Here is a 12459-nt window from a genome sequence, read left to right on the forward strand (position 1 = left end):
TGACCTATAAGTACGTGTTATTTCTTTTTATCTTAATGGATTGTATAGAGATATAATCATTTTACCCATCTATGACTAGTTATTCTTTGCATAATCTCAGAAAGAGAGATTTAATAAAAAGTTAAGGAGTTAAATTTTCTAAATATGTCCTCAATTATTTTTCCTTTCATTTTGCCATGCATCATGTGTCAAAACAATACCATCAGTATCGAAACAATCTTTAAGAAAAAGATGCAACATGGCAACAATTATATTACAAAAGTACTGTTCTTCTTTTCCTCAAAATATTTTATTAAAACGATTTTGTACGATAGTATTATTTCTGAATTTATGTTTTTCTTTCCCATTTTTAACAACAGTTCAAATTATTTCAATATGTATAGGGATAGCATCAGTTTAGTTTTTTCGATTCGTAATTCGGATTTATAAAGAAAAGAGTTATGTTTATCACTGAACTTAAACTTCAATATTTCATTAATATAAAAAACTTAAAAGTTGGTTCATAAAATTACATAATTTATAAAAACATAAACATATAACTGGAGCAACATATCCGGTGAGAAATTCTAAAAATTGTAGGCATTGTCTATATATGTGTATTCTTGGTAAGGGGTGACATTAGACGGTAACTTGTGTGATTTGCATTATGTGCTTGAGTGTTGAAAATGAAGTATTTGTCGGTTTCTTCAACATTAGTGTTAGTGTATGATGACACAATTGTTTGATTTTTTTTTCATTTCATCTTCCATATATATATATATATATATATATATATATATATATATATATATATATATATATATATATATATATATATATATATATATATATATATATATATTATTAAGGGTATTCACAAATAGATTTATCTTATGTATAATTAGATATTATCACGTGTAATTGTATAGTCAATTGTATACTCAAATTACCTAGTCTAGCTGCTACTTATTCTCCTGTAAATATGGAACACTCAAACCTCTGTATTCAGCCTATATAAGGCAATCGTATTAATGAATATATTTAAGATTTTCACAGTATCAATTACTCTCCATATGGTATCAGAGCTAATCTTGCTCCTCTGAGCTATTCTCGATCCAAAAATTCCCAATACCTTTATCAGTCGCTAATGGCTATTATCGAAGTCACAGCTCAATCTCACTTTCCAATCAAATTAACGGCCACTAATTTTCCTATATGGCGAAAGCAGGTTATATCTACCCTAATCGGCTTAGGCCTTGATCACTTCATTGATGGGTCACAAGAAGCCCCATCCAAGACTCTTTCTACTGACGCTACTAAGCCTAATCCGGAATACCGCCCGTGGTATCGACAAGACCAGATCTTGTTAGGCGCTCTGCTCGGCAGTTGTTCTAAAACTATCCAGCCAATTGTTTCCTCTGCCGACACTTCAAGACAAGTCTTTAAGCGACTTAATGACAGCTATGCAAGTGTCTCTCGATCAAGAATAATCTCCCTTAAGTCCAGGTTAGCCAACAATCCGAAGGGGTCTCGTCCAATTGTTGATTTCCTCACTGAGATGAAGAGCATTGCCGACGAATTAGCCCTAGCACAGAGTCCAATCGATGAGGAGGACCTCATTGTGCACATTCTGAGTCAATTAGGTGAAGACTACACTCACATAGCTGCTGCCCTCAAAATCAGAGACACAACTATCACCTTCCCTGATCTATTTGACAAGCTCATAGACCATGAAAGAACCCTCAAAGACAATCAATCGACACCCACAATCGTTACTATGAACAACACTCAGAAACAAGTCTCTCGTCATAATTCCAGGCAATCGACAGACAACAAAAGCTCCAACAATTTTAATCGCTTCAGTAATTATGGTCCTCGCCAAAATCGATTCTCTGGGTCAACAAATGCCAACAATTTCACTCAGAGTGGTAATTGATCCTCTGCTTTTTGTCAATTTTGTAATATTCCAGGTCACGCCACTAAAGACTGCAGGAAACTTACCCGATTCTTGAAAGACAACAACATCTCCATCTCATTGACAGCACCATCGCCTTCGGTTAATACCACTGCAGCAGGACCTACATCGTCCAACCCACCATGGATGTTTGACACAGGAGCTTCTCATCATGTGGCTTCTAATCCGGCTTCATTCCACACCCTCTCAGAATATGGAGGACCCGATGAAATTGTGTTAGGAAATGGTATGAGTCTTCCAATCTCTCACACTGGTCATACTATACTCCCCACTTCCTCAAAATCGTTACATCTGCATAATGTTTTTTGTGTTCCAAAATTGCGTAATAATCTTGTTTCTGTTGCCAAACTGTGTAAATCTAACCGTGTCTCTGTTGAATTCTTTCCACATCATTTTGCTGTCAAGGATCTTCGCACGGGGGTGTGTCTAATGCGGGGGGTGAACATTAATGACATCTCTTACGCAACCATTCAGTCTCTTCGTCAACTAACTCAACTAAACACTCTCACCACTTCAACCAGTTCTCTTCATTCATGGCATCACAAGCTGGGTCACCCGTCTATCAAAGTTCTCAAGTCTCTTTTTAGGAAGTTAAATTTAGAGTCAAGTTCAATGTATTTCAATAACTTTCATTGTGATGCATGCTCCATTAATAAAAGTCATAAACTACCATTTGGTAGCAATTCATTTGTTGCCTCTAAACCTCTTGAACTTGTTTACTCTGATGTTTGGGGACCAGTCAAACAATCTAATGATGGCTTCCTTTACTATGTCATCTTTGTTGATTTTTTCTCCAAGTATACCTGGCTTTATCCAATGAAGAAAAAATATGATGTCGCAATATTATTTCCTCAATTCAGAACCCTGGCTGAAAAATACCATAAAACCCCTCTTATCTCTCTGTTTACAGACAATGGTGGTGAGTATATTGCCCTCACTTGATACCTACAAGAAAATGGTATCTCCCACTTCACAACACCCCCACACACACCTGAGCAAAACGGAGTTGTAGAAAGACGACATAGACACATTGTTGAAACCGGTCTCTCTCTCCTCCACCATACCCACCTTCCTCTCACCTTTTGGTCTCATGCCTTTCAAACGGTTGTTCACCTAATTAATCGATTACCCACATCCATTCTTGACAATATCTCTCCCTACCAAAAACTTTACAACTCCTCACCCGCATATAACAATCTTAAACCCTTTGGTTGTCTCTGTTTCCCTTGGCTTCGGCCCTATGCAGCCACCAAACTCCACCCTCGTTCCGCCAAATGCATTTTTCTTGGATATTCAGCATCCAAATCAACATACAAATGCTATGACCCTATATCCCACAAACTCTATCACTCAAGACATGTTCAGTTCATTGAACACACCTTTCCCTATGCTTCTATCTCTAATGATGACAACCCACTTCCCACTACAAATGACTTCCTATCAACCGAGCCAACTACCACTGCTACTGCCTTATCCCCTTATGCTGTACCAGTCCTCCAAAACACTATCCCTACTGTTCCGCAGCCCACTCCAGCAGCTGATCCAGTTGCTGATCCAACTTCAGCACCCACTACTCCCACTTCACCAATAAACCACTCAACTACAGCCCCTCTATCATCTCCCTCCAATAGCCCACATCACAATCCTCTTTCGTCCAGCTCACAAAATACTCTTATTCAGCCCAGCTCCACACACACACCTGATCCGCCCAACCCCTCAATCATCCCAAATTACACTGAAAATACTCGTTCCAGCCCATACCCTCCTCCCAGAAACCGCACCCGCAACCCAAAATATTATAACGAAAACCTTGTCAACACCACCACTATTCATCCGATACCACCCACTATTGAACCCACCACCCACCTTCAAGCCAGCAAGGACACCCAATGGCGTCATGCCATGGAAGCTGAGTTTAATGCACTCATACACAATCAAACTTGGGAACTAGTACCTCCAGCATCTCATAAACCCATTGGCTGCAAATGGGTCTTTCGAATCAAACGTAAACCCGATGGCACAATTGATAAATACAAAGCTCGCTTAGTTGCCAAAGGCTTTCATCAACAGTATGGGAAAGATTACTTTGATACTTTCAGCCCAGTCACAAAACCGGTTACTATTCGAACTGTTCTCTCTATTGCTCTTTCCAACGATTGGTCTCTTAGACAACTGGATGTCAATAATGCCTTTCTCCAAGGTACCCTTCATGAAGAAGTTTACATGGTACAACCTCCGGGCTATACTCACCCCCAATTCCCCAATCACCTTTGTAAACTCAAGAAATCCATTTACGGCCTCAAACAGGCTCCTCGGGCATGGTACACTGAACTCACCAATTTCCTCACTCACTGTGGCTTCAAGAAATCTCTGGCAGACCCTTCTCTATTCATCTATAATACCAATAACATTATTAGCTATTTTCTAGTCTATGTAGATGATATAGTACTCACAGGAAACAATTCTTCATTTCTCTCTCAATTCATTTCCGCTCTTAGCAACAAATTTTCCTTGAAAGATCTTGGAATGCTTCATCACTTTCTCGGTGTTGAAGTCATTCCCACGCCATCTGGTCTGTTTCTGTCTCAACATCGTCACATTCAAGATGTTCTCACTCACTTTCATATGGACGGTGCAAAGGAAGTCTCCACCCCTCTAAGCACCTCTGAACCCCTATCAGCTATTGACTCTACTCATACTATAGATGCCACACCCTATCGCAAACTTGTAGGCTCACTTCAATACCTAGCTTTCACTCGTCCGGATATCTCCTATGCCATCAATAAACTTTCTCAATTCATGCATGCTCCTCGCCAGTCTCATTGGCAAGCTCTAAAACGTCTTCTTCGTTATCTTAAGGGTACCATTCACTATGGTTTGTTTCTCAATCGTACCTCTCCTCTCACACTCACGACTTTTTCAGATTCCGATTGGGGGGGGGGGTGTTAATGATGCAGGTAGATCCACAACAGCTTATTTACTTTATTTTGGTTCTAACATTGTTTCTTGGAAGTCTACAAGGCAAAAGTCAGTCTCCAGATCCTCCACTGAAGCAGAATATAAGGCATTGGCAAATGCTTCGGCTGAATTAGCATGGCTAAAGAACTTGCTCCTAGAACTCGGCATATCTATCACACACCCTCCTACTCTCTTTTGTGACAATACAGGTGCCACTTATGTCTGTGTGAATCCTGTCTATCACTCGCGTATGAAGCATGTAGCTCTAGACTACCATTTTGTTCGTGAACAAGTCTCCACGGGTCTTCTCAAAGTTCATCATGTTCACTCCCACGACCAGCTTGCAAATATGCTCACCAAACCTCTATCCTGAGCTCCATTTCTTTGCAATCGTACCAAGATTGGAGTCTCCGATGGATCCTCCATTTTGCGGGGGCGTATTAAGGGTATTCACAAATAGATTTATCTTATGTATAATTAGATATTATCACGTGTAATTGTATAGTCAAATTACCTAGTCTAGCTACTACTTATTCTCCTGTAAATATGGAACACTCAAACCTCTGTATTCAGCCTATATAAGGCAATCGTATTAATGAATATATTTAAGATTTTCACAGCATCAATTACTCTCCATATATATATATATATATATATATATATATATATATATATATATATATATATATATATATATATATATATATATATATATATATATATATATATATATATATATATATATATATATATATATATGGGTTAAGCCTTTTTCAAGGTTCATCAGTTTTGTTTTCTCTTCATCAGATCATAGTAGTCCTTTAGCGGTTGCACATATTCATGAGTCAACATAGTAGACCTTCAAGCATTTAATACCCAACAATTAATAGAAAAACAACATTTAGAAACTACTACATCCAAGCCATTATGGCTAGGAACTTATATGACATGATGTTCACTTTCTTGTCACAATTTTAAAATATATAATTGTTAAGCACTTACATTACAAATGTATTTGGTTCCTTTATAAAATGAAAGTTGGTCTAAATAAGTGTGGATTCTTGATCATTTTGATTGAGAATAACCATTAAACCATGAGGTGTTGATATTCATTAACTTGGGTGACATCGAAAAAGAACTAGTTTGATGAGTAGGTGTCCTCGGACATAATTTTATGATCCACAACTTGCATCTCCACTCAATTATTTATTTATCATATATTATATGCAATTGTTTAATAGTGTCGTTTAACATTTGTTATTGGAACCAAAAATAACATGACATCATTAGTTGCATATAACAAATATTTTATTGTGTTGACCGAGTTGTATAAAAATATTCTATATTGGTACTATATAGTTCGCTTTGCTAACTTTTTTCAAATGGTGCGTTCGGATGTGTATGGGTTGCAATTGAAGTTTCAATGGGAGGGAGAAAGAAAAGTCACGTTCTTTTAATTTTTTTCAGATATGCCTTTACATCTATGGTGTTGTTAGTTTTCTTGAAGCAAAAATTTATGAAGTTTGCGAACCACCTGTCACAACTAGCATTTGTGGGCTAGGAAATTCTGTTTATGTGTAATCAACTTTTGATGTATCTTGTAACTCCAAATTTGATGTTATACATATTACTCATTCAAAAACAAATATTCGAATCAAAACTCACTTGTGAAGCCCTAAACCTAATTCAATACGCTATATTCACTCAACTTTGGGTTGTAACCCTAATTTCCCGGTTCAAACCCTTATTGGGTCAGGAATCATTTATTGGGCCTAATGGGCCAATAAACCCTCAACTTGATTATTTTGGGTTAAGATACCTCATTTGGGCCCTAATTGGATCCACATTCACAAAGTAATTGATTTTGGGCCACAAAACTCTTCATGAGCCTTATTGGGCTGTAAACATTTTCTTGAACCTTTTTGGGCCGTAAACTCTCATGTGGGCCCACATAAATCGAAAATCCCTAATGGGCTCATGCAATTTAAGCCCAACATCTAAATTCCTTTTCCTTTCTCCCTAATTCTCGGTTTATATAAAAAAAAGAATTGAATTGATTAAATTGATGACAACTCATGTTTATATTGAGGTAATCCAAGCTAATACCTCCCATATTTCTAAGACCAAATCCTTCATGTATTAACCAAGCTAATCTTTTTCTCTCTTCCTTCTTAAAATCTCGGCCAAAAGAACATCATCACCACCTTCATTTTCTTGATCACCCTTAAAGGAAAAACTCTCTTTCTTTTCCTCTTCTAAAACTGTGGGTGTGTGGTTAACTCAAAAAGGCCTTCAAGCTTGCAAACTTGGTAAGTCACTACATACCCAAGATGTGTAACTTCGTTCTTATGCTAGATCACTCCTCCTAACACATTTGTTTTGTGATCATACTCCTAGAACTCTTTAGGAACCGAAAAAATCTCATCAAAGGAGCTTGCTTGGCCGAAAACTCCTTCAAACTTCTCACCAAAACCGATCCATTACCCAAAGTGAGTTCATACCCCTCTTGTTTTCGATTTTTACTATGTTTTGGGGGAGGATACAAGTTGCTTTTTGTGTTAGATCTATGTATTTATGCATGCATATGTGTGTTTTCATATTATACGTTGTGATTTTGTTATGAAAACATGTTAAACCTTCACCAAACTCGAAATATCTACTAAACTTGGTGATGTTTGTAAACTAAACCACCTTATGCGACTTATTATGAAGTTGAAAAGATTAAACATGCTAAGGATGTTTGAAAATTAAATAAAACCGTATAAGGGAACATTTTTGACAAATAAACAAAAAGTGAGCTCCTTATGTTAACTCACAGTTTTGAGAGGACCAAAATAGTCATTTTTAAATAAAAATGGATCTTTATGATATTCACGGTTTCAAATGGGCCAAAAGTGTTAATTTTCACAAAACGGGCTTCTATTTGGGCCTTCACGGTTTTAATGGGATAAATTTGTCAATTTTCACAAAAATGGATCTTATTTAGAAATTCACTGTTTCATGGGCCTAAAAAGGTAATTATTGACTTTTCATGGATTAAAATGTCATTTTAAACAAACATGGGCCAAAAATGTAAATTTTCGGTTATATAGGCTGAAAATGTCATTTCTATTAAATTTGGGCCGAAAATGTTATTTCTATCAAAGGTGGGCTGAAAATGTCATTTTATTCAAAATGAGCCCTTAAATGTAAATTTTCAGTCTTAATGGGCCTAAAGTGTCATTTTTACAAAAATTTGTGCCTTAATTGTAAATTTTCGGCTTAATGGGCCAAAAATGTCATTTTTACAAAAAGTGGGTCTTTTATGTCATTTTGGTAAATAATTGAGCTAAAACAAGGAATATAATAACAAACGGGCTAATTACGTCATTCTCACTTTTATTGGGCCTTGTTTACCCATTTTCATGTTATTGGGCCTTCGTGGTCCATTTACATGCTTATTGGGTCTGATACATTCATTACATGTTTATTGGGCCTTAGTGACCCATTTACATGCTTCATAGGTCCTGTATACTCCTTACATGTTTATTGGGCATTGTTAACCCATTTACATGCTAGACGAACCTTGTATACACATTTCATGCTTATTGGGCCTCATTCATTCATGTACATACACATTAGGCCTTGTAACCTAAATACATACAAGAAAACATTATTCAAAACATTAAATAGCGTGTCACACTGTTCGCGTAAATTTAGTTAAGGTTCTTGTGAGACGTTCCTTCATTCGTACCTACCTAGTGTACAACCTTCAGTCCTGTAGTTATAACTAGAGTCTCCTGGAGGGAGAGCGAGAGTTTGTGTATAGATCTATACACGGTTGACAGCCCCGCACTTGAGCTGTTCGCTACAGCTAGACTAGACCAGTCTAGGGTGACAAATGTCTTACCTTAAACAAGTCGATGCCTGAAAAACGTCATGACAGGCAGATCAGTCATATCAAGTATGATTATAACGACTCACATAGAGATTAACTCCATTGTAAACTTACGAAATTACATATATATTAATGCTATTACAAAACCGTATAAACACCATTTTTCGGTCTTGGGGTTTTAAGACCACAACACTATTACAAACAGAAAATATAGGATTTTCTGGAATACTCTCTTTATACATTTTCAAAACAGAAACACACATGCTTTAATACAAGATTTGATACAAAACTTTCAAACCATTTTTACAGAAAATATCGGATTTTCTGGTGTTTACAAAGTGATACAAAATTTTTCATACAAACATGCTTATGAACTCACCAACATTATATATGTTGATGTTTTCAAAATAACTTGTATCCTCATGAAATCGTTAAGCAGGGTGGTCATCAAGAACACGCGGATTTTGTTGTATTTTGTTATCATCATACATTAAACATTTGGAATGTAATTTGTAACCCAACACACTTATGTAAACTATGATGGTTGTTATATTGTATCTGTGATGATGATGATGTTTTATTTCAATTATATACACTGTGATGATATTAGAAGATGAAGTCACCTAACCCCCGAACGTTTTCGTTGTTTCTGGTTCGGGGGTGTGACATACCTCTGCAACCCTCTACAACAGAAGATGTGGACCAAATGACTGCAGACTGTAATAAGAAACGTGTTTGTTGTTTAACATCTGCATGCTGCTGCAAATATTAAAAAAATAAAATAAACTGATTTTATATAACGAAAATAGTTTTTTAATACCAAAATATTTCAGCAAAAAATAATGATATTTCAACAAGAAATTATTATTATTCAATATAAAAAACGAAAAGAAAAAAATAATTTAGCAAGAATAAAAAAAAAAACGAAAAAAAGTAGGTGAAACAAGAATTCAACAAAATATAATCAAAATTTATCAAGATTTCAACAAGAAAAAAAGAAGAGGTTGGAAGATGCAATACAAATGCTGCCCCAAACAGAACACACGTATATGTTTTTTACTCCGAAAACTTCTAAAAAACAAACATCTGCGAAATGAAAAGTGTTGTGTGTGTGTTGCGCCACGCAACAATAAGAGGTCTGAAGACGTTTTTTTTTATAAAAAAACAAACAACACCTAAATGTTTACGAGACATCTTCTAAATCAAGAGACATAAATTCATATGCAACCATGTATAAAAATTAAGAGGTCTCTTAAATTTTCAATTTATTAATTTTGGGTTTGAAAATAAGAAACAACTAATTTTTTTTCGAAAAGATGAGCCCAAGCCCTTAAAGGACTAAACGATTGTCTATGTTTGTTGCCCATAGTCTGAAACTTGACGGGCTAGCTCTTTCTAAAAAAAGCCCGTAAAAGAACATAACGAAGCCGCAGCAACCTAGGGTTTAAACACAGTATCCCTAATTTACATCTGTATATAAAATACATCCTCGTCAATGCAACCAAACAACTCAATCGCAGCTAGCTAGCTACTTCATCTCTTTGTAAATCTTATGTTTGAGTAGCTTAGAATCCATTATCTCATCTAGCTTTCTACGTGTTGTTGGTTTCAGTAATACTCGATTTACTTGTACTTCATCGTTATTAGTCTGTTGAATGGTGTTATCATTAAGCCTGATATTGCAATTCCTTGATCGGAGTCCAATTTCAACGGTGGATTAAGGGATCTATCATTAGGCTAAATGAACTATTTCGATCACATATATTTGAATTCTATATGTGGCTACCTTTAGCTCCGGATCTTCCTCTTTAGCTAGGGCTTTTCGGTGACAAGGTAGATACATTCATACTCTCTAATCTCTTCTATAAGAAAAAATCGTTTTGTTCTTATAATTATGAGCATGATGAAAAAAATCATTCGGATTCCCAATGATTTTCTCTTTATAATAGTTTTTATTTGAAGAGGAAGGTGATCTTACACTCCATTTCTGACTCATACTACGATTTATCAAATTCACTTTAATCGAGTTTTTTGTCTACTGTTGTGGCCATTGATGTAAGAAAGATATTTGCTACTCTTGATGGGATTATCCCATTTGATGATTCATTATCCACCAAGATCTCTGAGGCCTCTTCTATTTTGGATTTGGTATTTCGTTTTCAAAATTTTCACTTCTTGTAAAACCATTTTATATCTGTTTCGTTTGCCAAGTGATGAGAAAATAACTGCAACAAGATGATCGAACTAAGTGTTCGTGATTATTAGTATTTAAGTCTCTGATGCTCAACAATTAATCTGATTTTTACCTCTTGTTATGTTAGTTTTTTTGAGATATGATGAGCAAATTTATTGGTCCGTGTTTCTGAATTTACTGTGACGACAGATTTGTAACCAAACTCTGATCTCCATACTCAATTATCGACCTTATTCGTTTTTTCAATCTTCTATCTTATTTTTGTTTTTTTTTTGTATTTGTTGAATATTCGTATCTGTTTTGATGAATTATGAAACTTATCACATGTCAGACTTCAGAGTTTCTTTTAAACAAGGAGACAATGAGATTACAAGTTCATAAATCTGAACAGATTTGAAAATACATCACTTTGTGATTTTTATGAATTGATTTACGAAGGGCAATGATGATAAAACAGGAAAGTCATGCACCACTCTGATTCATTGTGATCGATAAACTTTCTCATAACCCATATTTTGTTTCTGAGCCCAATTTTATTGTCTGGATGTTTAATATGATTAAACATCTTTTATTTATTTTTTATTATTTTATATATTTTTTGTGATCGTTTAAAAGAGGACCCAGGTGATGGAATTTCCCTATTTGGGAGATTAAACCATGATGCGGACCGTATAGCTTTTATTAGCATTTGTGGATAAAATTTTGGTTTCTGATGGTTCCTCTTTTATTTATGTAATCATAAATCATTATCTTGTTTTCTGGTTTAAAATAATTTATAATGTGTCTTTAAATATTAGTATTTTCATGACGTATCAGGTATTCACATCCAAACAAATTTTTACAGTATTGTTACTTTGTTAGCAAACCTTATAAAGGGAAAAATTGTGACGGAAAATGGAATCAAAAAGTAACACATCAAGCATACAGTTTAAAATGTTTGATTAAACGAAATCAAAAGAAAAAACAAAATAATAATGAAAAGTAAGATTACTAGAAGCCAGTGTTCTAATCATTTCTCCAAGTGTAACTCTAGAATCATGGTGGAAAATTGATACTTTGAATGTAATACATCTCGAAGTGCAACTCTAGATGCATTGTAGAAAATTAATGTTTTTAGGGAAAATACTAATCTAGTAGATAGGTTAAAGAATGTTGACTACGGTCAATCTTTGAAAGTTACTCTTTCGTTGCAAATGATTATTCTTTTGTGGTCTGTTTTTTTTTTTTGGCCCATTAACCCATAGAATATAATGTCTTATTTTTCATGTTATTTTTTTTTTATTTTTTTTCATTATCTATTATTTTCTCTCAATAGAGCATTCGAAAAACAAGAGTCTATTTTTAATCAAAATTTTACCGTATTGTTGATTAAGAGTAATTATTATATATGGGGATAATTTTTTTTTTTGAAAAAAACAAAAAAAATAAAAAAAAACCGTAGCTTTTTAACCCAAAACAGTAGACTTCAACCCAAAA

General features: G+C 35.0%; 6 non-coding genes across 6 annotated transcripts; all 6 read left to right on the forward strand.

Moving 5' to 3' along the window:
• Window positions 1-10683: 10683 nt before the first annotated feature.
• LOC145161812 (small nucleolar RNA R12) lies at window positions 10684-10785 on the forward strand. The gene has a single exon (XR_013738685.1). It is a non-coding gene; the product is annotated as a small nucleolar RNA R12 (small nucleolar RNA).
• A 49-nt stretch (window positions 10786-10834) lies between these two features.
• Window positions 10835-10919, forward strand: LOC145161896 (small nucleolar RNA SNORD24). Its single transcript, XR_013738754.1, has one exon. It is a non-coding gene; the product is annotated as a small nucleolar RNA SNORD24 (small nucleolar RNA).
• A 75-nt stretch (window positions 10920-10994) lies between these two features.
• Window positions 10995-11074, forward strand: LOC145161809 (small nucleolar RNA Z199). Its single transcript, XR_013738683.1, has one exon. It is a non-coding gene; the product is annotated as a small nucleolar RNA Z199 (small nucleolar RNA).
• A 43-nt stretch (window positions 11075-11117) lies between these two features.
• Window positions 11118-11195, forward strand: LOC145161897 (small nucleolar RNA SNORD18). The gene has a single exon (XR_013738755.1). It is a non-coding gene; the product is annotated as a small nucleolar RNA SNORD18 (small nucleolar RNA).
• An 80-nt stretch (window positions 11196-11275) lies between these two features.
• On the forward strand, window positions 11276-11377 carry LOC145161815 (small nucleolar RNA R64/Z200 family). Its single transcript, XR_013738688.1, has one exon. It is a non-coding gene; the product is annotated as a small nucleolar RNA R64/Z200 family (small nucleolar RNA).
• Window positions 11378-11420: 43 nt separating this feature from the next.
• On the forward strand, window positions 11421-11512 carry LOC145161818 (small nucleolar RNA Z221/R21b). The gene has a single exon (XR_013738692.1). It is a non-coding gene; the product is annotated as a small nucleolar RNA Z221/R21b (small nucleolar RNA).
• The last annotated feature ends 947 nt before the right edge of the window (window positions 11513-12459 follow it).

The sequence above is a fragment of the Lactuca virosa genome, chromosome 2 (assembly GCF_052849685.1).
Source record: "Lactuca virosa cultivar CGN04683 chromosome 2, Lactuca_virosa_CGN04683_v6, whole genome shotgun sequence".
In the NCBI taxonomy this organism is placed as follows: domain Eukaryota; kingdom Viridiplantae; phylum Streptophyta; class Magnoliopsida; order Asterales; family Asteraceae; genus Lactuca; species Lactuca virosa.